The sequence below is a fragment of the Puma concolor genome, chromosome C2 (assembly GCF_028749965.1).
Source record: "Puma concolor isolate L17-30 chromosome C2, mPumCon1.1.hap2, whole genome shotgun sequence".
Taxonomy (NCBI): domain Eukaryota; kingdom Metazoa; phylum Chordata; class Mammalia; order Carnivora; family Felidae; genus Puma; species Puma concolor.
Genome location: NC_141675.1, coordinates 145435936 through 145462296, shown reverse-complemented (window position 1 = coordinate 145462296; position 26361 = coordinate 145435936).

Below are 26361 nucleotides of genomic sequence, written 5' to 3'. Positions count from 1 at the left end.
AATAGCTCTATCTCATAAAATAAAATAAAATAAAATAAAATAAAATAAAATAAAATAAAATAAAATAAAATAAAAATGTTCCCACAAAGAGAATTCCAGGTCCGGATGTTCCTTTTTTTTTTTTTTTTTTTTTTTTGGTTAAATGAAGAAATCACAATAATCTCACACTAACACTTTCAGTAAATAAAACTATTCCTTTACTCCTATACCTCTTTTCTCAGGTTTTGAACAGATTTATGTATTTGCTTTTTGGTGTTAAGTCAGCCACTTTGCATGCAAGAGGGGAAAATCTAGAGCAAAGCAAAGAAGCTGACCCTAATAAAAGCTCTATGAACACAAAATCTATGTCTATCTTATTTACTATTAATCCATAATCCTAGGACAGGGCCTGGGAAATACTACTTACTCGATGAATAGGTTATTCATTGGATAAATGAATGTGCCAGAAAGATCATAAATTTTCAAGTCAAGTATATGAATTCAAAAGTGATCTTGATTCCATGAGGGCCTCATTTTATCCACCTATAAAATGGAAATAATGAAATCAATTATAAGAATTATTTTGAACTTAATTCCTGGTACACAGTTTTTAAAATATTTTGAGCTTAATTATGAGAAATATTTTGAGCTTAATTCCTGACACATAGATGGTCAGGGAATACTTTATTTGCCATAATATAAAGCGTGACAAGTTTAGCCTGTTGGTTATTATAACTGAGATGCAAGAAACATCACCCTTACTTGATCAAGGCTATGAAGATCATAGGCATGAAGTCTAGAAAAGAAAAAATAATCCTTGAAGGATAAAAAAAAAACTGTATAACATAGCTTTAAACATCTGGATTATTCTTGTTTCATAGACAGAGTGCTTTACTTAATTTTGTACTGTCTTGAAATTGAAATCTGTGTCATAACACTAAAGAAAAGGGTTAAGGTTAACAACGTGAAAGAACATTTTAGTCCTCACCCAAGTGCAGCTCTTTTAATAGAAACTGAAATAAAAATTGTTTACTAATTGTTTTAATGTTCTAGAAACCAAAAATTGCCTCAAAAGGCAAAGAAGATTTATGTCGGGGAGGAGTGGGAAGTCAGGTTTTAGAGAATATATAACGTCAGTGCTATGCAAACTTCATGTGCACAGAAACCATCTGGGGATATTCTGATCCAGTAGGTTCTAATTTGGACTGAGATTCTGCATTTCTAACAAGCTTTTCAGGTGATGTCATCAGTACTGATTCATGCGTTTGGATTATTGAGGTACCAAACAATGAGCCGTCTGAGTAAAGTTGGGGAAAACAAAATTCCACCTACTTTCATAAGAAGATGAATCGAAACTAGGTGGAGATGAGAAAAAGCTAGGTCTCAAAAGGTATTTTGACCACAATCCTTTGACAAACAATTTTGAGAATGTATTATTCTACATTACTACAAAAGAAATCAAAAGTATATTTGGCTTTTCAAATTCTTTTCCTTGTTCTTGAAGTTGAATGGAAAATTAGTTCAAATTTAAGTTGAATGGAAAATTAGTTCAAATTTAAGAGTACTCTTAATTCCCACCAACAGTGTATGAGGGTTTCCCTTTCTCTGCACCCTGGCCAACATCTATTATTTCCTACGTTGTTAACTTTAGCCATTCTGACAGGCCTGAGGTGACATCTTATTGTGGTTTTGATTTGTATTTCCCTGATGATGAGTGATTTTGAGCATCTCTTCATATGTCTGTTAGCTGTTTGTATGTCTTCTTTGGAGGAATGTCTGTTAATGTCTTGTGCTCCTTTCTTAACTTGATTGTTTTGGGGGGTGTTGAGTAGGTATTTATCTAAAGGATACAGAAATAATGATTTGAAGGGATACATGTACCCCAATGTTTATAGCACACTATCAACAATAGCCAAATTACGGAAAGAACTTAAATGTCCATTGACTAATGAATAGATAAAGAAGATGTGTTTTATATATATATATATATATATATATATATATATACATATATATATACATATATATATATATATACATATATATATACATATATATATGTATATATATATGGAATATTACTCAACTATCAAAAAGAATGAAGTCTTTCCATTTGCAACAATGTGGCTGGAACTAGAGCGCATTATGCCAAGTGAAGTGAGTCAGTCAGAGAAAGACAAATACCATAGATTTCACTCATAGGAGGAATTTAAGAAATGAAACAGATGAACATAGAGGAAGGGAAGGCAAAAATAAAATAAGATAAAAATAGAGAGGGAACCAAACCATAAGAGACTCTTAACTAGAGAGAACAAACTGAGGATTGCTGGAGGGGAGGTGGGTGGGGGATGGGCTAAATGGATGATAGGTATTAAGGAGGGCACTTGTGATAAGCATTGGGTATTAAATGTAAGTGATGAATCCTTGAAACCAATACTGCACTATATGTTAACTAAGTTGAACTTTAATAAAATCTTCAAATAAAAATAAATAAATAAATAAATAAATAAATAAATAAATAAAAGTACTCTTAATTCATTCCAACAAACACTTGTTCATGAGCACTCTACCCAAAGATTGTGCTGAGCATTTGGGGATTTTCCCAGATAGATTATACAGGGTCCCTGACCTCTTGTTTTTCATCACTTGAGAAGACGCTCATAAACAACTTAGTCTCAAGGAAGACTTACAAATACTGAATTAGAGGGACTGTTGAAATATCATAATTTGGGAAACAGAGAGCCATTCCCCCTCAGGATAGTTGGGATGAAGCTTCTTGTGAGAGACAGAATTGAAATTGGTCTTCAAAGGGCAGATAGGCACGGAAGACAGGGCTTCTGGATGAAGTGCTTAGAAGCAAAGGGACACAGAGTTTAGTCCACAAACAGTAGGGAAAGAGTAGGCCTCCAGTGAAGGTTGGAGGGAAAGGGACTGTACCCAAAGACAAGGCTGGAATAAAGGAGGAGCCCCACAGTGATTGGTTTAAGTATAAGACTAAGAGAGTCACATCTTCCTGTAGAGAAATTATGTGTGTGCACTGACGTGACTGAAAGCCAATTGTACAAATGCTGTGAAGGATCACTGAAGAAGCCAGGCTAATGATTGGGCAGATTATTTAGAGAACCACGTTGGCGTGGGAAGGGGAGGAGCATGATGTGGTAAAAGGTAGACTGCAGATGTTTGCAGGAGTTACTTTCGTGCTCTTTTTGGAAAAGTGACTACATTTTGAAAGCAGACATAACAAAATACCATTAATTCTATGCAAGAAGAAGTGAATTTTTAAATAACGATGCGACCGTTTCGTTACAGGATTTTGTTGGCTCTGAGTAGAACATTGCAGTTAGCACCTCCCAGAAAGGAGGGACAAGACTTGTACCAAACACGTTAGAACCTTCCGAGGCCAGGAAATAGCACCAGTGGGGTTTCCTTCCTTGCTCCGGACCCAGTCTGTATAGATGGTTCAGTAAAAATGTATTCAGGCAAAGACTGCTTGAGTAATGCTTGGGTTCATTTCATTGCTGTATGCAAAACCAAGAACGGCACATGACATTTTCTGTGGGGTTGCTTTCTTCATTAGAAGGAGAATCAAAAAGCCTGCACAGATTCTAGCCACAAGGAACAATAACTTCTTCCTAGATTATTAGTGTCATTTTTAGGTCCTGCTGTACTTTCAAAATGTATCCTTTTTTTTTTTTTTTTTGGAAGGAGGTGAGGGTGTTTTGCTTCATTTTAGCATTTTTTTTTTTTTGCATTACAGGGAGTACTATTTTATCTTATAAAACACATGATTTTATAGGAGGAAACAGAAGAAAACAGGCCAGTTTTAATCATTTAGAAGCCATAGCAGCTTCTCTTGAAGCTCTCCTTGCCATTTTCAAAGTTACTTTACTCTTTTATACTTGAAGCAACAGACTTGTCTTCTTCAGTGTCTTTCACTGTGGCCTGTATCTTTCTATCCGAAATTATGCTGGCCTCATAGGATTATTTTGGGGGAATAAATCAGGTAGTCTATAGAGTTCCTTATGTATGGTAAATTCTACATAAATGTCAGCTTCCTCCTCTCCCTTTTTAGAACTCGAGAGGTGGGCTTACAGCTTAACACATTTCTAAGTACCTTGATTGATTGACATGTAGGTAAATCCAGAAAGCACTGAGGCTAATATAAAGAATTACCTGTCATTTTGTTCATTAGATGTCTGTTGCAGATAATATCCTCAGGCTTTGATCACCTAATTTTATCCTAATGCATACTAGTTTGTTAGATTTTTGTAGGAGGAACTGAATCATAAAATGAGAATTGGCTTTCAACTAGCTTACTAGTGAAATAAAAAAGATTATTAAGCTGGACCAGGTTCTAATGATCAACCAAGTGTCTCATTGTATAGATGCAAAAAAGTGAAAGCTTGGCAGTCTCTAGAGTTGACATGTATACAAAATATATTGATTCATTTCTTCAAAATATATTCAATTTAAAAATGTATTTTTAGTTTTTAACAACAAAATTTAATTCCACAATTTTGTGATTACTTCCATAGAAAGTGACTGTATATTCTATTTAAAAAAAAAAAAAACATACAGGTAATAAAAGAAAAGGACAATTTTTTGAAAACCCGGTAGCTACAAAGTATGTTCAAGGGTGATTCAGATATTAAATCCTTAGGTAATTAGCAATGACATTTAATGAGCCATGTGTAATAACAAAGTTGAATATTACCTTAAAAGCATTTTCTCTTTCATTTCCACACAGCAGTTTTGGCCTCTGAAAAGCCGAAGAGAAGGAGCCTCATCAATTCAATGGCATGGTTTGCTGATTGCTCTTCCCTTTCTTGAAGGATGGAATCAATACTAAAATAATGATTCTAAATGTCACCATTTGCCTGTTTCATAATTTGGGATATAAATTTTACTTCTCGGATATTTTAGAAAAATATTTGGAATAAATTACTGAATAATGACAGACAGTTTGGAAGTTATGATCTATAATATTTTTGCTCAAATGATATTTTCACCTAAAACACATTTTAGCATTCAGATACTTGCTTTCTTCCACAGTTTTACTGGACCCCTTCCAATTTTAATATGTGACACAAGAATCCCACATGAAGTGATTTCACTTACTTTACAACTGAACTTCCTCCTAGAAAAAGAGTAGTTTGTATGTTCAGGAAGGCAATGCCTAAATTACAATGATTCAGGTCAGTGAAACTTAATTTTATAGGTTTATAATTTTTGTTTTTGCCTTGATGCTCTTATGATGTCTTTAATTTGTTCAGTGGAGAGAACACGGTGCCCTCTAAAGAAACTCTAGCCAGCTGGATGTTGTAAGTGAGGCCATCTGCTCAAACAAGTTCCACTTTTAAACTTCAGAATGTTGTAACTATCATTTATTTCTTCCCTTACATAATATTGATGCAAAAATTATATAAATCCTGACATTTTCCCCTTGCTAGTTGGTGGATTCGCCCCTTTTCATTCATAATGTGGTCCCAGACAAATGGAAAATAAAATATATCTTAGACCCAGCTCAGATCACTTTGGTTACAAATGATGAAAAAACAACAACAAGAAAAGAAATTTACTAAATTTTAATTTTTTTTTCAACGTTTATTTATTTTTGGGACAGAGAGAGACAGAGCATGAACGGGGGAGGGGCAGAGAGAGAGGGAGACACAGAATCGGAAACAGGCTCCAGGCTCTGAGCCATCAGCCCAGAGCCCGACGCGGGGCTCGAACTCACGGACCCCGAGATTGTGACCTGGCTGAAGTCGGACGCTTAACCGACTGCGCCACCCAGGTGCCCCGAAATTTACTAATTTTAAAGCAAGAAGTTCAGAGACAGAATGACTTTGAAGTTGGTTATTTCACTGGCTTCTCACATCACTAAGTTCTATGGTTCTTTCTCTATATTAAGCTCTGCCATTCTTTCCGTGATGATGGAAAGATCAGTCGGTCCCATAGTGAAAAGAAGGGCTCTCATAGTTGAAGATGCCACATACAGAGGTGACAGCATTCAAAGGAAGAGAAAGGCTCCCTCTGCAAACGTGTCTTTCTATGAGCAAAGAGACTTTCCCAGAGAACTCCAAGACTATGTCTTTATTATTTCATCTAGCCAGAGTTGAACCTTGTACCAATGACTGGCCTATGAAAGAGATATTCACAATTAGCTTAGGTCAACAGTCCACAATGTGTGGTCTATGGACTCTTGGCTAGCCCCAAAATTATTTCAGGATATTGGCAAGTAAAAATATAAGTACCAAAGAGTATTGTGGTGTTATTTGCTTTTCTTCTTTCTTTATATTGCCAGTGACAATGCGAAGGCAGTTGTGGGTCAAACAGCTGATGCCTCAGCACCACTCAAGCAGTGGCACTGAACTTTACTAGCAGTCATTGTATCCTTCACCACGTGTTCACAAAAAGTTTAATTAATTAAACAAGTTAAAAGCTTGTTCACTGAGAATGTCCTTGATGAAGCAGTAAAAATGATTACTTTAGTAAAATTTGACTCCTGGGTATATGTCTTTCCATTATTTTGTGTGACAAATGTATCCTTAACACATGTCTGTTACAGTCCACATTATGATGGTGATGTTTAGGGAAAGGTCTCATGCAATGGTTTGAGTTATGAGATGAATCATCCACTATTTTCGTACACCACCATTTTTCCTAGAATGAAATCTGATGGACACATGACTTATTTATCCTTGGGCATTTGGCAGACATCAGCTCGAGAAAGAACAATGCGAGTCTGTGACTTCAAGGAAAGCTACTGATGCTATTTGTTGCTAATGATAAAACATGAGCTCCTAAGCAAAAATTGGAATTTGAGAGAACTTCTTTCTGTCACCATGAGCTGGACAGCTTCCTACTACCTAAAGGCTTTTCTGATGAAAGTGATGATGATATTAATAAATGTAATATTTTTATATTATAAAATGGAATGTGTCCCAGTTCGGAGGATCAGCATACTCACTGAACCACAATTTTCTAACTGACAGATGAAAATTCTCGTAAGACCATGCATGGGTAAAGGACCCATTATTTGTGCAATAGAGATCAAGGATTTTAATTGAACCAAGACCAAAAAGTTCATCAATATATTTTCAAATTTCACAACACCACTGTTAAGAAATGACCACTTGTTAAGTTTTAGTGTTCTATCAGAGAAAAATGTCCACAATTATAGGTTGCATAGGCTTCTTTTTTTTCATGTTTTCAACTGAAATGACATAACGCAACAAATTGAATACAAGGTAGCTATAAGAACCTAGCTATCCTCTATTAAGGAAGGCATTAAAGGGCCTTTAAAAAATAGAAAATACCATTTTTAAAACGAATTCTTTTTGTTTGGGAATTAAAGCAATTTTAAATACAATGTTATTTATGCTAATGTAATAATGTTGGCCTTATTTTTGTTTTTGATAAATACTTAATGAATATTTTTGACCTTTTTTTAAGTTTTCATTTCTAACGCGTTGATTTTTATAAGTATTACCAAAACACTCTAAGGTTCTCAATGTCTGTGAGTGTAATGGAGTTCTGAGACAAACATTTGAGAACCTATGGTTTGGTCCAATCAGGACTCACCCTCTGGGACTAGAAATGGAGTGGCTTCTTTTCAGACCATGAATACCTGGAGGAAGTGTGGAACTGAAACTTAGTTCTGTTATAAAGGTGGAAGATTGGAGAATGGACTTGAGAAGGCAATCAACAATGTTTGCTAACGTCCTCTCCAGTATCATAGTGTTTCCACTGTGGTGTAGATTTCATTACTAATGAAATCATTTCTTTCTAAACTGGGATTCTGGAGTTTTTTCAAATGGAAGATGTTAACAAGTGAAAGCATCAGACAGTTTCAGCCCCCAGGGCTCCAAGTGGGACCACTATAAACAGATATCTTTTACATATTGGGCTTTCTCTTAAGATTTCCTTTAAGAAATAATTCTGAGGAAGAAAAATGTTCAAATGCTGCCAATTTAACATTCCTATAGTGGAAATGGAAACTTTGGGTACTCACCTTACAAACTAGGCTTTAAACTTCTTGAAGATCAGATTATAGTATTACTTTGCATTTTATACCAAACGTAAATGAGCACAGTGCTTTCTACCGAATGACTACAATATTGGTTCAGTTTCAGTAAGTTTTTCAAGTGGCTACTTCCCTCTGTTTTTACAAGTCATACCCATACATTGAAAATTGTTTCTTGGAGATAACTGTGTCCCAAAGACGGGAAAGAATGCCATCTGGTCTGTAGATATTTGAGAGTCATCTATTTTATAATCAGTGGTTGTGAGACTGAGTATTTCAGGGGAATATTTTGAGAATGTCTAAGAACACTATTTAACTTGGGAAAGCACTTAATCTTCAAAGACATTTGCAAAAGCTGATGGTAATTTATCTCCCCAAGTCTTTGAAATGGACAGTGACCTGTATTCCTATTCTCCAGAGACACTATTGAGATTTTCTAAAGACCAGTAGGAAAAGGTCAATGTCACAATGACTTAAATTGTTTTCAGGGTGCTCTGGGGGAGATAACTGCCATGCTTGCCTACAGGACAAGAAGCCATCCAGGGAAAAGTGCCTGTGCTAAATGAAGTAGGCAGGAATAGTGCATTAGCTCAGACAACAGGACCACTAATGATGTCAAACCATCTACTTCTGTGTTGTTATTTTGTTGACGTGACTTGCCAGGACTTGATAGGACTTGCTAGAACCTAGAGCTTCACTAAAAGAGTAAACTGCTGTTAGCATCTTACCAGGTGACCAAATATTAAACCCTTTGCTATAAAATACACGTGTTCACTATTATTGCATTTGAAATACTCATTTCCAAAATGACATTTATTCAGGTTATCAACCATAATATGGTTCCAAAGTGTGCACTCTTCGCCACTAACATAGAGCGGTGCATTAAGTTCGGAATGAGAAGAATGCCCTGTGATGGTAAAAGGAAAAGACAATTTTTGTTTCTTCGGTTGGTTGTTATCCTGTGTTGCCCCCACTGAAAGCATGAAGGCTCTTTTTCTCCTTTCACCTCAGATGGAGGAAACATGAGGGCCATGCACTGAATGAGCATCTGGCCAGTGGGATCCATTTCCGTGTTCCTAGACATATATCTCATATGCTGAGATTTATTCTGAGATTTGCAAAACTTTATTCATCTATATGCATGTTACTATCCAAAGATCACTGTGCACTAAGCTTTCTTTACTGATTTCCATGGAGGCTTGTTCTCCTGGTGGACTCTTCAAAATGGCTACAGATACACTTGTTGATGTCAGAATGGCAAACTTTTGAATGTTTTGCTTTATCATTACGACTGCTGTCTGCCATACTGATTTTATTTTATGATTTTTTAAAGCTTATTTATTTATTATGAGAGGGAACAAGAGACAGAGTGCGTGAGAGACCGGGAGAAGGGCAGAGAGAGAGAGAGAGAGAGAGAGAATCCCAAGCAGGCTCTGCACTGCCAGAACAGAGCCCAACATGGGGCTCAATCTCACGAACCTCAACATCACGACCTGAGCTGAAATCCAGAGTTGGATGCTTATCTGATTGAGCCACCCAAGAGCCCCTTATTTTTTAAATCATGTTTAATCAAAGTGAAGAATCATGGCTTTCATAGTGCTGAGTGGAGGGGCAAAGATACTCAGTGACCATGTGATTTCCACGAAACAACTCTACTGTCACCACCAGCACTGCAAATAAGTTGAGACAGCTTGGAGGATATTTCTCCTGAATTATTTTACGGCCAAATTTATGTGTTTATGCCAGCATGTGAGCAATTTCTAAAGATTTTACCATTACCATGTGGGAATGAAAGCATGGAGTGACAAAAATAACCCACATGGGCAATTTGCAAAGTTTCAAAAAATATTGAAGGAGCCTTTGTACCACCCTGGCTCAGCAATACCTTGAAGCTTTCCTGGACCTCAGGTCACAAGCATGAGATTATTGTTAAAGAGGCCTCTATTCATATCTCAATTCTCTTGCACCTTCCCTTTATGACCTTATACAATTCACTTCATATTCCTTCCTCTCACTTTCTTACCTGTAAAATGGAGATAATATTACTTACTTCTCTGGATGACGTAAGGACTTAATGAGAACATGAACATAAAGTGTCTAGAATAAAGTGGGTTTGATACATGCTATTTTATTTCTGAATTAAGATTTTGAACTTATCAAAGACAGTCTCCCCTTCTGATAGTTTATTGAATCTTTTCTCCATTGAGACCATGCTCCCCAATGCTTGGTTTCCAAGCCATGGTGGATGATAGATGTGAAATTGCCACGTCCTTCTCCCACCGCTGTTTTAAAAGAGTCAATTGTCATCATTCTAATTAGATCAGCTGCTGTCTCCTTTACCAGTGGCTCACTGCAGAAAATCTCATCTTATTCAGATCTCAAACCTAGCTCTCTATCATAGTCTTCTAAGAAACATTTAAAAAATCCAGCCTCATCAAGATCTACTCACTTGGACCATGTGGGATGGGGCCCAGACATCTGTATTTTTATTTATTCCCCAGTGTTTATAAGATAGGTCTTTCCCTATCTTATACCTATGAACTCAAACCTATGAACTGTGAGGTCATGACCTGAGCTGAAGTCAGATGCTCAACCGACTGAGCCACCCAGGCACCCCGCTTCTGTAGGTTTTTATTTCTCTCTCCCTCTCTCTCCTCTCTCTCTCTCTCTCCATGTATCTATCCAGGTATCAGCCTATCAATCAGTCTATCACCTATCTATCATCTGTCTCTTGGTTCTGGGACCCTCCTTCGAGTACTGGCTCTTACTGTTTTGGATTTGCCTACATGGGATTTTACTCTTTCACAGTTACACCTTTTAATACATGCTATTCAGGAGGAAGAATTTATTGATGTTCCTTTTGGGGCTAATATTCTAGTATAACAGAGCACAGGTGGGTGAGAAGGACGTATTTTGATAGCTTAGAGAGCTGAATGAGACAGCAATAAAAATGATATTTCAAAACAGTTAAGCTGTCACCTTAAGAAACTCTAAATGGTGTGTCGAAGAGGAAAGCACTTTACAAAAGTAATTCAATATTGAATGCATATGTCTGTAATTTGATTTGCAGCAAGTAGCGAATGAAATGTTATGGAAAGATTGTTTTCCTACACTGTATAATTATTGCTAGTATGTTGGTATTGACTCTATTTGTGTCCTCAGTGAGTGAAGGACTTGCCAGCATCCATGGTCTAATTTCTTTTTTTTTTTTTTTTACTATGAAATTTATTGTCAAATCGGTTTCCATACAATACCCCGTGCTCATCCCAACAGGTGCCTTCTTCAATGCCCATCACCCACTTTCCCCTCCTTCCCACCCCACCCCCCCCATCAACCCTCAGTTTATTCTCAGTCTTTAAGAGTCTCTTATGGTTTGCCTCCCTCCCTCTTTAACTTTTTTTCCCCTTCCCCTCCCCCATGGTCTAATTTCTGCAAGTTTTCCAAGACTTTCTGGAGTCCTCCTATAACTGTGTATAAGAGACTTAAACCAACTATAATATGAAAAAAACCAAGATTCTCAAGCTCTGCCATATGTTTCTATCCTGATTAAATTAGAACTGTTTGTATACATTGCATTCTCCAAGCTAGTACAGGAGGTATTCATTCTTCCAAGCACACAGCAATGTTCTCCCCCAGTGGTGGATTTTATGGTGACAGAAAGGGTAGCTACTTAACTGCACAATAAGGGAATCCATGGTATGTCCAAGTATTAATGAAAGCCAGGGCTAGGGAATTGGAAAACAAATGTCTACTTTTGTTTTGTAAGAAGGGCGGACTTCTGGTACCTTTCGTAATCATGGACCCGAGCTGAGAACATATCTAAATTGAAATCGCCTCACATTTTCCCTTTCGCACACCGCTTTCCTATCACCTCCTACACTGTCCTTATTAAATTTGTCCTTGAAGGGAATGGCTTCCTGTAAACATAAACAACAGAGAAATTAGATGGACGGCAGGTTTCAGTTGATTATGCAGGGCTAAATTGCATTTTATTCATCTGCAAATAGAATATGCATGTGTTTTCATTCAAAATGAAAGGAGACACTTGAGATCTCTAAGATTAGCAAGCACCTTAGTGTAGGGTCTTCCATTGGAAAAGAAAAGAAAATCAGCTTGTGTTTGCCAGATGTCATGTTTCGAATTTGAACCAGAGGTAGTTGGATGTGGTGGTTGGCTCTCTACAAAAGAGCTGTGATGCTCTCCATAAAGACTTGTCATTTCAACTTGGGATGAGTTATCTCAAACTGAAAACCTTTAACACTCAAATTAACCATGCCCCCCACCCCCCTGGCCCTGTAGCTTCTTCCTGCAGCACTTTACCCCTCCCCATTAATCGTGCTCTGCTAGCGCAAACTGACATCAAATGGCAAGTAAACTTATCCTCAACACTACTTTCCTCTCTCTTAAATTGTACTGGACGTTGCAGGCATAGAGATCATCTTAAATTCCCACCTAGCCTTAAGTGGTGTCCATACTTTTTTTTTTTTTTTTTTTTTTTTTTAGGGAAGGATGTAGGACATTTACAAAACACATAATTGTGGAAGCGTAATGTTTTCATTAAGTCAGGAGTACACACACACACACACACACACACACTGACCCAGATGTCCCTGGGTTTCTTTCGCTCTCTCATTAATTAACTTCAGAAATGGTTAATGTATTAAAATTGCCTCCAACAATAGAGAGATTTGAAAATGTACTTCTGATTGCCATCTATTTCCGGATATGTGTCCAATAAACCAAGTATCCAGGGCGATGCTGCACCCCGAATGGGATGAATGTCAGTTGTGTTTCAAACAGCTGGAAATCCAGCATCTGCAGACTTTGTAATTGGCTTTTGCATTGGGCTTAATGCACGGAATTTGCCAACATGTAATAGTAGTGTGATGAGCTACCAAGGAGGCCATTTTGGTTCTCTCTACCCCTCCAGATGCTCCTAGAAAAACTCAAATGGAAAGCACAAATAATTAATGAATAACAGATGTGAAACAGGTCTTTAGGGTTCTAAGGCATAAAATGTGTGGTAAAGAAAATAGGTACTCTTATCACTTTTTCCCCACATTTAAAAATTTGCTTAATGTTTATTCATTTTTGAGAGAGAGAGAGATAGTGAGAGCCAGGGAGGGGCAGAGAGAGAGGGAAGGAGACAGAATCTGAAGCAGGCTCCAGGCTCTGAGCTGTCAGTACAGAGCCTGATGGGGGCTCAAACTCAGAATCGTGAGATCACATGACCTGAGCCAAAATCGGACACTTAACCAACTGAGCCCACCCAGGTGGCCCTCTCCACATTTTAAAGAAAGCATAAGTCAAAATTATGTATAATGTGATCCTGTTCCTTATTATTAATTTTTTTTCTGTTTAGAATTCGATGCAAAGACATGTAAGTTAATAGAAGTACCAATTCCATTGCCCCCAATGGGATACTGAATTTAAAAAATAAATACATAACAAAGATTAAGCTTCCAAAGGCAATCTATCAAATTAGAGTGGTTTCTAACTCACTCAGGCATGAATAATTTTTATCTTTCTCTAATTATTTCCATTTATAAAAAGAATCCTCTTTATGAAAATAATAGCTCATTATTCGAGAACTACCGATGGTAGTAATTAAACAGTTGTTTTAGAAAGCCACTATCCAATTGCTATGGACCAAGATAACAACAAAATTTAAAAGAACTCCAAACAATATCTAATAAACAAAATATAAAAGTTGCATTTGCTTTGCACGATTATCATGCGTGGATTATGATACTGCCCTTTTGCCCCCTGGTGGTTAAAGAGTTGCTAGGCAGTTGTTGATTCTAGTGCTATCCGAATTGATTCCAAACTCAGGAAAAGAGCTTGCCATCATGACGTATGGTTCTTTCGGTAGCATATAAAAGCTATGACAGTAATTCTGTGCTTTGGCACCCAGAATGTCCCTCTCTTCTGCAACATTCCCTCAAAAGACGCATCTTTCTTCTGATGGTGAATCCTGGTAATCTTGAACAAGGCAATGACCTCTTCTAAAAGTATTTCTAGTGTTGGATCTCTTACCAGGCAAGTCAGAAAAAATTCCCATAAATTCAGAATAATGCACAGACTTTCCAGAATGTCTGAATCGTGTTTCTCATCCCCTCACCACTAACCTGCCACCCACCTCTGACTCCAGTCTAACCTTATAGAAAAAGACAATGTGAATTCATTTTAAATGGTTTAAGGTCTGCTCAGATACTTTCCAGTGGTAGCAATATGCTCTGACTTAAAAAATTAATAACAATGAGTTCATTTCTTTTGTGTCTGCCATCTGAATGCCAGGAAAGCAAATATTTCCTACCTGTTATTATGACAAAACTAAGGTATTGGCTTTTTATAATGCCTTTATCTGTAATTATCTCAGACACTTATTTGAACTTATTTTTTAAACTCTATTTCAGGAAAAAAAAGAAAAAAAATGAAAGCTTTTACCTGTTTTATTTAGTTTGAGAATAATTAAATATCATTGATATTTGATCAGTGCAGAATGTATGGTTTCCCATGTGCCTTGCCTCCTTTTCAGGAGTCATGTTTACATACCCAAAGCCTTCTCTAGGAAGGCAAGTTAAATTGTCATGGATATACTATTGGGATAGCTCAGTCTCCTTATTTTCCAAAATGTAGAACATATTAGATCTATCTATCTATCTATATATACATATATATAATTTTTAGCAGAGGATTTTGGGATAAATCTGTTTTATAATCCAATGTGGTAAACAGCTGAGAAAAACAGGAAACCAGAAAAAGAAAGCCATTTGAGTGCCCTCTCGTGGAATAAAGCTGCACTGCAGCAATTGAAACGGGACAATGACTTTAGTCTTTCTAGGTAGAAATAAGAATCATTGAGGAAAGTAAAGAAAGAAAGCGGAGACACAAGAAAAATGGAGAACAAAGAAGATAAAGAGTATTTATTTGAGGCAACTGTGGAAAAATAAAAACAAAATGCTTGCAACATCTATAACGAACAATTTAAAGAATAAGATGCAAAAATATATGCTGGTTTATCATAAAAACAATAATCCACATGCTTTGTACTTTATTTCATGATTCTGATGTCACATAAGCCTTCAGCTATTTGTTCGAAATGAGTTTACCCTTGGTTAACTTGTGTCAATAATAAATACGCCTGGGGAGTATCCTCTTTTGTAAATTAGTGGTAATAGCCATTTCTGTTGAAATGGAAAAATAATGAAGGTCTCCCTGCAGTGTGAATTGTAGAGCATATATTTGAAATGGAGCTTACATTAAAAAAATATGACTGCTTATGGAGAAGACAAGAATGTGGATTTAAAACACAACAGACAGCCTTATTCTCAATAAGATCATAGGATTGATGAGTATTACAGGAAAGGTAAGGTTGACTCGTATGAGTTCAATGGACGATGGAGAAAAGAAGAAACTAGAGTTTTCTTGGCTATCGTCGTAGAAATATGGATAGCTTCAAACACCACTTAAACTTGACCAAATGAAGTCACTACGCTCATGCAACTCAGTGGGCTGAATGTGGCAAAGGAAAGGAGAAAACTACAAGGGCTAAAGGTGAGAGAAAGGGTCAATAACTAAGTTAGTATTCTTCTTTATTTTGAAGTAATTCAAAATTAACAGAAAAAAAATGCATGAAGACTATAGAGCAAGCACTTCTAGAATGCATAATAAGGACTTCTAAAAACTCGCTGTGTACAAGCAAGAACACTGCCCCAAAATTATCACATCAACTTCTTTGGAACTTTTGAAATTATCCAAATGTTTGAAACGATAGGAGAAGCTTTATTCAAAGAAAACAGCTCAATGTTATAAATAACAGCTTTGTGGAGTGTTTTTGGGTTTTGTTTTTGTTTGGTTTTTTTTTTCACTTTTTTACGTGTTCTATTCCTCCCCTGCTTTCCCTTGAAAACCAGAAGCCTCACAATTGTGGCAACTGTGAAAAATAGTGGCTTAGCCATGACCAGAGGGGAAATAAAATGGGCTTGAAGTTCCCTAAAAACTCCTTCCCCAGAGAATTGACACAATTTGGGAGCTTCCCCTAAAGATCCTATTCACAGAGCTTGAACTGACTAAAAGTTTAAGTGAAACCCTGATTGGAAGGCATTTGAAAAAAAAAAAAAAATCCAGCAACAATTGTGCAACGTTGCACCGCGGAAGGCAGTGATGCCAACTGGGCCAACCAGAAGCTGGACAAAACACTTAAAAGGGAAACTGGGGGAACGAGAGACCCACAGAGGATTTTGAATGTAGATTTTTGAATTTTGATTTCTTATACATTCTGGAAATCGAGAAGGCCACGCACATGTGCAGAGTTGTGCATATGCCCAAGTAAGACCCGAGCAAGCCCTAATCACTCCCCTCTGGCTGACCTTGAGGTACTGCACAAATAGGAAGTTAAAGATTGAGGGAGAGTTGAAAAGTGATGAAGATTTGAAAAGGGTCTTCAAACACTTTCAGCACATGGGTGCTTCAGCGAAGCATAGAAAACATATTGGTTCAAGACATGTAGGAAATCTCTCTCCAATCCTTATCTGACCACTCTGGGGAGCAGTCTTCAGTGACTGCACATAAGGCAGATGGGCTTTGCAGACTCAGTCCAGGAAAGTGACTAAGCAAACAAACAGTAAAAACAACAACCTTGGGTAGAAAACAGAATCTAGTTTCTAGGATTACCACTTTATAACTACCAAAACAGTCCAGCTCTCAACATACAATATTATGAATTCTCAAAGAAATGGGAAGATAAGGTCCATGCATGGGTAAAAAAAAACAACAACAACAAAAAAAAAACAGGCAATGGAGACTGTACTGAGGACATCAGGATTTTGGAATTAGGAAACAAAGTCTTTAAATTAGATATTACAAATATCACCAAAGAACTAAAGAAAAGAATGTATAAGGAATTAAAAGAATGTATGAGTATGATGTCCACCAAGAAGAGAATACCAATAAAAAGATAAGTGTATAAAAAAGAACCAAATAGGAATTCTTGAGTTGAAAATTAAGATAACTAAAATAAAAAATTTATTAGAGGGACTCAATAGCATATTTGAACTGACAGAAGAATCAGATGATGGATCAATTAAAATTGTCCAGTGGGAGACACAGAAAAAGAATGAAAACAAATGAAAAGATCTTTACAGGCCTGTAGGATACCATCAATTTTACCGAAATATGCATAAAGTCTCAGAACAGGAGATATTGACAGAAAGGGACAGGAAAATTATTTGAAGATTTAATGGCAAAAAACTCCCTAAATCTTATGAAAAACATTAATCTACACTTCCAAAAAGCTCAACAAACTCTAAGTAGAATAAACTCAAATCCACACCCAGACACATCAGAGTCAAACTGATGAAAGACAAAGAATTTTGAAAGAAGACAAAGTGACTCATCGCATATAAGGGATCTTAATGAGATCTTCTCATCAGAAACTACGGAGACCAAAAGACAATGAAATGATATATTGAAAGTGCTGAAAGCAAGAACAAAACCAAAAACAAAAACCTATCAACTATATCCAGAAAAGCTATCCTTCAAGAAAGAAGGAGAAATTAAGACATTCCCACAAAATCAAAAACTGAAAATCTGTTTCTAGAAGACCTATCCTATCCTATATGACATATTAAAAGAAGTTTTTAAAAATGAAGGAAAGTATTCTTGATAGTAACTTTAACCCACGTGAATAAATAAATTGCACTGATATAAGTAACTATAAAAGTAAATATAGAAGATAGTATAGGTATTTATTTTAGTGAAATCATTAAGAAAATAACTCAGGGGCGCCTGGGTGGTTCAGTCAGTTAACCGTCCACTCTTGGTTTCAGCTCAGCTCATGATCTCATGGGTCATGAGATTGAGTCCTGTCCGACTCTGCACTGGGCTTGGAGCCTGCTTAAGAGTCTTTCTCTCACTCTCCCTCTGCCCCTTCCCCACTCACAGGAATGAGGGTGTGCATGCTTGCTTGCTCTCTCTCTCTATCTCTCTCAAAAAGAAAAAAAAAAGAAAGAAAAGAACAAAAAATATAGTAAAATAAAGTTATTTAAAAAGAACTCTAGAAAATAATCTCTTTAGCACAAAGGAGTACAAAATGACATAGGACATATAGACATAAAATATAAATATAACAGATGTAAATCCTATTTTCTCAGTATTGGCATTAGCTGCAAATGGATTAAATACTTGGATGAGAAAGCAGAGATTAGCAGAATATGTGGAAAAAGCAAGATCAGACTATAGTTCGGGAGGTGATGGAATTGTGTCCTTCCTTGTGCTGTTAGTGTTTGTCATGTCACCCCTTTCCCTTGCTTGCCCACAACCATTTATTCACTATTATTCGGTGTTATGGATAGTGAAGGTGGGATATGAGTCTTCCTTTTCATTTTTTGACACAAGAATGAAGTTGGGTCCTCACCTCACACCATTACTATATTTAGCTGAAAAATGATCATGGTACTGGATATAAGAGCTAAGACTATACAACTCTTGCAAGAAAACAGGAGTAAATCTTTGTGATCTTGGATTAGCTAATGGTTTCTTAGATATGACACAAAACTACAAGTGATTTTGGCAAGTTGGAATTCATGAAAATTAAAAGCATTGTGCTTCAAAAGATATAATCAAGAAAGAAGACAACTCACAGAAATGAAAGAAAATATCTGCAAATGATGTAACTGATAAAGAGTTTATATCTAGCATATATAAAGAACTCTAACAACTCAACAATGAAAAGACAACTCAATTAAAAAAGGAGCACACTTAATCATTATTTATTTCTCTATATATCAAAAATCATTAATTCACACTGATTACTCCAATTCAAAATCAACTACAAAGGGTCATTCTAATTTTGCTTCTTTTCATATATTTAAACATATTTCTCTTAATCGAGATACTGGCTCCCATTAGCCTTGAAATGCCCACTTATTCCATGAATCACCTTTGTATGCAACCATTTTACCAACAACCTGTCATGCCCTTTACCCCCAGCCAATGCCCTCCAGTCCTTACACAGACTCTGACACCTTGCTATGAACCACCAGTGACTCCCTAATTGGACACCACCCTTACCCTGCTTAAGCTTCCATACCCTGTGCCCCAGCCCCCACTTATGGCTGCCTCTTTGCAATAGAGGTCTCCTCACTGTATTCTTCTTGTGCCAACCTGCTGCTGATACCCCTGCTCAAATATCCTTATCACGTTGGGCTCAAACAACCCTGAGTGGATGATCTCGAGTTGTCTGTGCACATGATTTCCTCAAACCTTTTTGGCTGATTACCACACTCTGGGCCTGGGCCACCCCCGCCCTCACCTTTCCGTAGATGCTCTCTTCCTTCCACACACTTGACCACTGCCAGTACCCACTTCCTTCACCCCAACTTTTCAAAGATGCCCTCTTTGTCCTAATCATGTCCTGACAGCTGCAACCTCTCACCTGTGCCGATAACTATTGTGCATATTCCCATGGTGTGGTTCTTACCGAAATGTTAAGGAATAAATGAAGAAAGAGAGAAATCAATGAAGGGAAAAGAGGGAGAGGGAGAGCGAGAGGAAAAGAGAAGAGAAAGAGGGAGAGGGGATCATTTGTAATTAATAAACATTTACAATAGGACCTAACCCACCTGCCTTTCCTCCTTAATCTTGCGGCAAGAAAGGACTCTCTCTGCCTGTCAGGTCTCTGACTCCTCTAGACTGAGCTTTTATTATCATCTAAAGAATGGGGACTAACTTTTTTTTTTATGAATCAAGAAAGCATGTCTCAGCATATTGAGGGGAAACACATCAATAACAAAAATTAGACTATCTGCAGTATATGGAAAATGGAAAATCAAATAACCTGCAAATTACATTATCCTTGCCAAAAAAGAAAATATTAACTACTTTGAAAAAGAGAACTTGTCTTCTCCCAGTTTTGTACCATAAATTTTACCGAGTATAGCCCAGGTTGCCTTTTTTTGTTGTTTTTATTATTATTTTGCTTTGTGGTAGAATCCTTATTTCTGTATCCAGGGGACTTCTTCAACCTTCTAAGGATCAGAGGGATGCATATGTAGATGTACATGTTTACACACGTGACAAGCAGAGAGGAAGATCAGCTAACGCTTATTCCCAAATCATATTTGGGAGTGGGTGAATGGGTGCAAATAGAAGGTTTTGAATTACGTTCACCTGCTATCACGAGAAAAGGAAGAAAATCCATCAACTTCACCAATAAGTTCATTCGGTGCTATTTTGTGTCCAGCTTCCTTCATTCCTGTCTTCTTGTGTCTTTCGTCTTTTGATTGGTTAAAACGAGATAATGGGCACCTCTTGTCCACGTCAGAGAGTTGCCAGAAGTCACTTCTATTTGCCTTTTGACCAAAGGAGAGTTAATTAATGAGACACAGGGTGACTTACCCATGGGAAGGTTATTTGGGTGACACACTAGAAAAAGATTTGGACGTTTCACAGCTTAAATCCAAGTAAGCAACGAGACATTAAAATGCTGAATTGAATTAGGAAGTTGTTTATGAAAATACATTTCAGCCTGTGATTTATTAAATCAGCCATTCTGCTGCACTCCATGGAAAAACAAGCGCCATTTGTCAATTACTCTGTATTTGCCAGATCTTGGAAAGTCACCAAAAGCTTTCCTGGAGCTAATAGATTTTTGAATTCTGTTCCTTTTAACGTGTTGTTTTTCCAAGTAAAATAAATTGTTTGGACATCTCTCATAGTTTCCAGTAGAATTAGTCATACAAATTCATCACGTGGCCTTGGTCTTAGCGTTGAATTTAAATACATAAATAACAAATCAAATCAATCGATCGATTAGTAAATAAATAAATAAATGCATACAATAAGGATGCCGATGGGATGTTCTAGGAACAAACGGGTTAAATGGATATGGAGGGATCTGAGGGGCTGCTGATAAAAAATCGGAAGTATGACCCGCCTCATTTTGCGTTAGGGCAGGTACGAGCCACACCCGCCCATATACCAACTCCCTGGTTCTCCTTACACAGTTTGTGATCTATTATGGGGATGAAATACTAGGAAGTTGCTGCCATTTTTTAAAGTCTCAAATAGTCACACATGTGAATCTTCTAGCAAGTGAGATGCAATGTCAATTTTCTTATTACAAGTTTCAACTAACAAAGTTCAAAACTCTAAGATCTCCACAGTGGTAGAGCTGCAGCTGTGTCTTGTCCTCATCAGACATTCCCATATTTTCTTTTCTACTCTTTTATTTTGTTATTTACAGAGCATCATGTGCACTAACAAGAAGGAAATGGATGTTCATCTACAGAGAACAAAAAACTTCCCCAAAACTTCTTTCTTTCTTTCTTTCTTTTTTAGTATTTTATTTATTTTTGAGAAAGAGAGAGAGACAGGGGGTGAACAGGGGAGGGGCAGAGAGAGAGGGAGACACAGAATCCGAAGCAGGCTCCACGCTCTGAGCTGTCAGCGCAGAGCCCGACGTGGGGCTCGAACCCACAACCCGCAGGATGACCTGACTTGAGCCCAAGTCCAACGCTTAACTGACTGAGCCACCCAGAGGCCCCTCCAAAAAAACTTCTTAAAATGTATTAATTTAGTTATTAAGCCTCTAGTAAAAAGTAAAAATAAAAAGGGGGTGGGGGCGGCGAGAACCTCAGGGGTGCTGGAAGAGTCCAAAGGAGATCCGGGAAAAGAAATGTGGGCCCAGCGACTGTCAGCAGAGGCAATAGTAGACGCCGAACGAAAGCAGGGCATAAAAAGGCAGCTTGTGCACACCTGGGCACAACTGGAACCTTCTGAGTGTTTTCTGCATTCCTTTAATTTGAAGATCTACCATGACGCCAAGCAGCCATAAAACCCTGAGGAAGAATTCGGTGATGTCTCGTGCTTGCAAAATATTGGAGATATTTGGGTTATGGGGTGTTTCCTTACATATTTGTTTGTTTGCTTTGCTGGGTGGTACAAGGAATTAAATCCAAGGCATGCGAGCTCTGGCCCATGGGCCCAATCTGGCCCACAAACCTACTTTTCTAAACAGAGGCTTGTTGTGACAGAGACATTCTCATTTGTTTGCATATTGTCTATGACAGCTTTTGTGCCACCAGAGCAGAGTTTAGTAGTTGTGACAAAAACTGTACGGCCCACTAAACCTAAAATATTTACTCTTTGGCCCGTTACAGAAAAACTATCTGACTTAAATGGGGACTCTTGAGGTGTCTCAGATTGCAAGATTATTAAAAACCCTCCTTTAGAAAGTTTTCTCCTGGTGATGAGAGGAAATAATACTCTCTCCGCATATTTTTACACTATCTTCTTCTTGTGGTTAAATGTTAATAAGAAGGAATGCTGGGTGAATTTTCTTGAGAAAGAGAGCATTTAACATAGTGTGATTTTTAACATACCACACAGATGTTATAATGTCCTTAGAACAGAGCAAATATTCCAGGTGAGGGACTGCAGCAATATTGACCGAGCTGAGAAGTAATCCTGATTATGAGTACTTCGGTGAACTCGGATCAGTAGTTGTACGCTTGTGGCTTTTAGTAGCCAATAAAAACAAAACACATTTCAAGAAGTCATAAAGGAAAAAGCCTTTGTGCAGACAGACAGCAGGCTGTAGGAAGCTGGGTTTTTGTTTTGTTTTGTTTTGGTTTGTTTTGGTTTTTGGTTTTCTGTACCTGCTATTTACCTCATTGCCCGTAAGAGACACTTGCTGTATTGAAATCCATTTCTGCCACTCCGGAGATTTGTGTTTCACTTGATAGCTATCGGTTGTTATTGTTTTTTTGCAGACTATTTTTAGAGCAGTTTTAGCTTTATAACAAAATCGAGTAGAAAGTACAGAGATTTCCCATATACCTACTTCTCCCCCAGACACACACACATCCTCCTTGACCATCGACGGTCCACATTAGAGTAGCAATTTGTTACAGTCGATGAATCTACATGGACACATCATTATCACCCCAAGTCCATAGTTTCAATTAAGGTTACACTTGGTGTTGTACATTCTATGAGTTTGGACAAATATATAATGACGTGTATCCACCAACTAATTGTTTTTGTTTTCACTTATTTTACCTGGCATACCACTTAAAGCTTAGATTGTTAAGGCAGTTTAATCTGAGTTTTTACTTTCTTCTCTTTTTTTCTTTTCTTTTCTTTTCTTTTCTTTTCTTTTCTTTTCTTTTTTTTTTCCTTTTATTTCCTTTCCTTTCCTTTCCTTTTCTCATTTTTTTTTCCCAAGCCAATTCAAGTAAGGCTGTTAATGAAGGAAACTGATACTTGTTGAGCCCCTAAAATACCAGATATTTTATGTGTGTGAGAATTCACTTTATGTGTCAACTTGACTGGGTCATAGGGTGCCCAGTTATTTGCCCAGATATTATTCTGGGTGTCTTGAGGTTGCTCCTGGATGAGATTAACCTTCGATTAGGTAGACTGAATAAAACTGGTCACCCTCCCCAATGTGGGGAGGTTCTTGAGGCGAGTCTGTTTCTTTGCATTCTTATTCTGTGGCCAAATATCCCACTGCCTCCCTCTTATAAAGGTGCTCTTGATTACACTTAGGGGCTACCTAGATAATCCAGAATAATCTCCCCATATTGAGATCTCTAACTTAACCACATATGCAGAGTCTCTTTTGCCATATCAGGTAGTGTTCACAGGTTCCAGGGATTTGGGCATGGACATCTTCTGTGAGTACAACATGCAAGCACAGCCACCCAGCGGAAATGGAGAAAAACTAAGTCCAAGTTCCTTGGCACCTGCTTCTATAGTCCTATCCACCAGTGTCTGGGCCATCCTGAAGGGAGTACAGAGCATATGACCTCTACCCTCAGTATTCTGGTCACACTGTCTAGTTCCCTGATGACAGTCACCCTTTTCAGTATCTCCGCATTGTTTTCCACGTGAGTTGGAAGAAAGATGCCATACTTCGTATTCTGAGGGAACACCGTGTCTATCAGTCCTTAGCAGGGATTCCTTGAGAGTCAGTGAGGAGAGACAATACAGAACAAATGTCTGAGATGGAGAAGATGGAGACTGGAGAAAGAAGACCCTCGGGAAGGAGAGCAGGGGAACCAGTAGGTGACAAAGCCAATCTCAGCCCAATGCACAACTTTATTGGGGGATGGCAGTGTGATGGAAAACCACCCCAGCTACTGAAGACTGCCAGGGCTGGGCTCCAGAGACCACAGGGGAAAGCCTGCCTTAAGGGATGTACAATGGAACTGAAGTCACATGTTCAAGCCAAACGGGATAATTGAGAAACCTTGTGAGAAATGATTGCACTGGGAAGCACCTGCAGTGCTCATAAATAAAAATGCAAAGAGACAGCAAGAGAGCCAAAGGAAAAGCACCAAATCCATCCCGTGGAGCTGTTCCCCTAAGTGATTCTGTGAGAATGATAAGGACAATCCCATGAGGGAATAAGAAGCTAGCTAGGCATCTTGCCCTGTCGGCATGCTGGGAATGCATTCACTTTCTTAAACAATGAAGGCAATGGATCTAAAATGCAGTGGTGGGTGGCCGGACCACGGTACGGGCTCTGCAGGGGAGGTAGTGCTTTGAGACTGCACAGCAGATGCTGGTGAGTGAAATTTAGTTAGTCTTGTCAGATACACATGCTACCTAACATTAGCAAGTGGACAGAGCACTGGGAGACACAAGATGATTACTGTGTCCATGGAGACTTCGTCCTCCATGCATTGAGCAGATAATCTAAAATAGTACTTCTCAAACTTTAAGACACATAAAAAATCACCTAGAGAACTTGCTAACTCCTAGATTCCTGGCTCTACCTCCCAGAGCTTCAGATTAATTAAGTCTGGGGTAAGATGACCAGAAATCTGGTTTGCCTGGGACTATAGCTAGGACAGGATCTGAACCCAGATCAGTCTGACCCCAGAGTTAGTGTAGTTTTAATAGGGCCATTGGACACTTTGCTGGATTTCACCATGGCAAACTCACTACCCCGGGTGCAGGAAGCATGTTGAGATTCTAGAATTAAATCTGTATGTCTAGCCCCAAAATGCTCATTTCTTGATGTGGTCCAATAACAGTTTTCACTGTTTGCCTAAAACAGGAATGCCTTGAGTACTTATTTGCCTCTACATTTAGGTATAAACCCTGGTTAAGTTTTTGCAAAGTGGAGATGAACAGAAAAGGGAATGTATAAATATCAAGGTAGAAATTCATTGGTTTTGGTTGGGACTCTTTCTAATGCAGGTGATAAAGTCCTATTCAAATCGGCTTAAGCAAAAACCTATATTATTGGGCCATACCTCAGGGAAGAGTGCCGGAGGGAAAAGGAGCTATAGTAATGTATACCTCAGGGATTCTCCAGCATTCTCTTTCATCTCTGCTTGAGCTGCTTCTAATTATTTGTTGTTGTTGTTTTTTCTCTTTCATTGCTAATAGGATCTCTCCACAAAGTAAAACCATATGACTGCAAGAGGGAAGCCCCCATCTTGAAATCCCAGTGGAGAAAAGATATTAGTCTCAAGGAAGACTTCTGATTGGCTCTTCCTGAGTCATCTGATGACCCATTGGCCCAAACACCGTTGCCAGGATGATGGAATACAGTGTGAAACTGGATGAAGCCTGGTTCACCTGTCCCATACCTTCAATGAGTGGTCAGAGGCTAGAAACCAGAGGATTTAAAATGGGTTAGCATGCTGTTCAGAAAGAAAAGTAATCAAAATACTGCCACAAGGAACATTATATCACCCTGTGGGATGTGGGTGAAGGAGTATTGTTATATTGTATATTTGTGTGTGTGTGTGTGTGTGTGTGTGTACACACACATTTACAGATACAGAGATAGGAGAAGGAAGAGGAAGGAAGGGGAGGAGAGGGGAGGAGCAAAAAAAAAAAAAAAAAAAAGAAGAAGAGGAAAAGAAAGATTCAGCAAAACAAAATTTGGGAGGTTTAATTTTCTCACCAACCTTGACAACTTAAGATATTTTAAGGCTGATCGATCATACTTTTTTCATTAGATATTTTTGGAGGCAGAAAAATAGTGCTAAGGCAGGAAAAGTTAATCCATTTAGGAAGGAGAAAATGGTCTTAAAATGAGGTTATATTTCATTATTTGGAATATGTAATTGCAGGTCTCTTTCTATGCCTGTCTACATTTCACAAATTCAGGTAAGTGGGGCTGAGGAAAATAACAGGGAGATACTGGCTCTAAAAATGGAGGCACTGATGAATGGAAGAAGCTTTGTCTAGAAGTGGGGTCAAGATCAGCCTTGCTGAAGTTCAGGCCCATGTTGAAGAAAAGAAAAATACAATTGCTAACCTCTTGGTGAGAAGCATAGTTGGTTGAGAAATTTGGATAAAAGAAAAAAGAAAGTGGGGGAAAATTTTCAAAT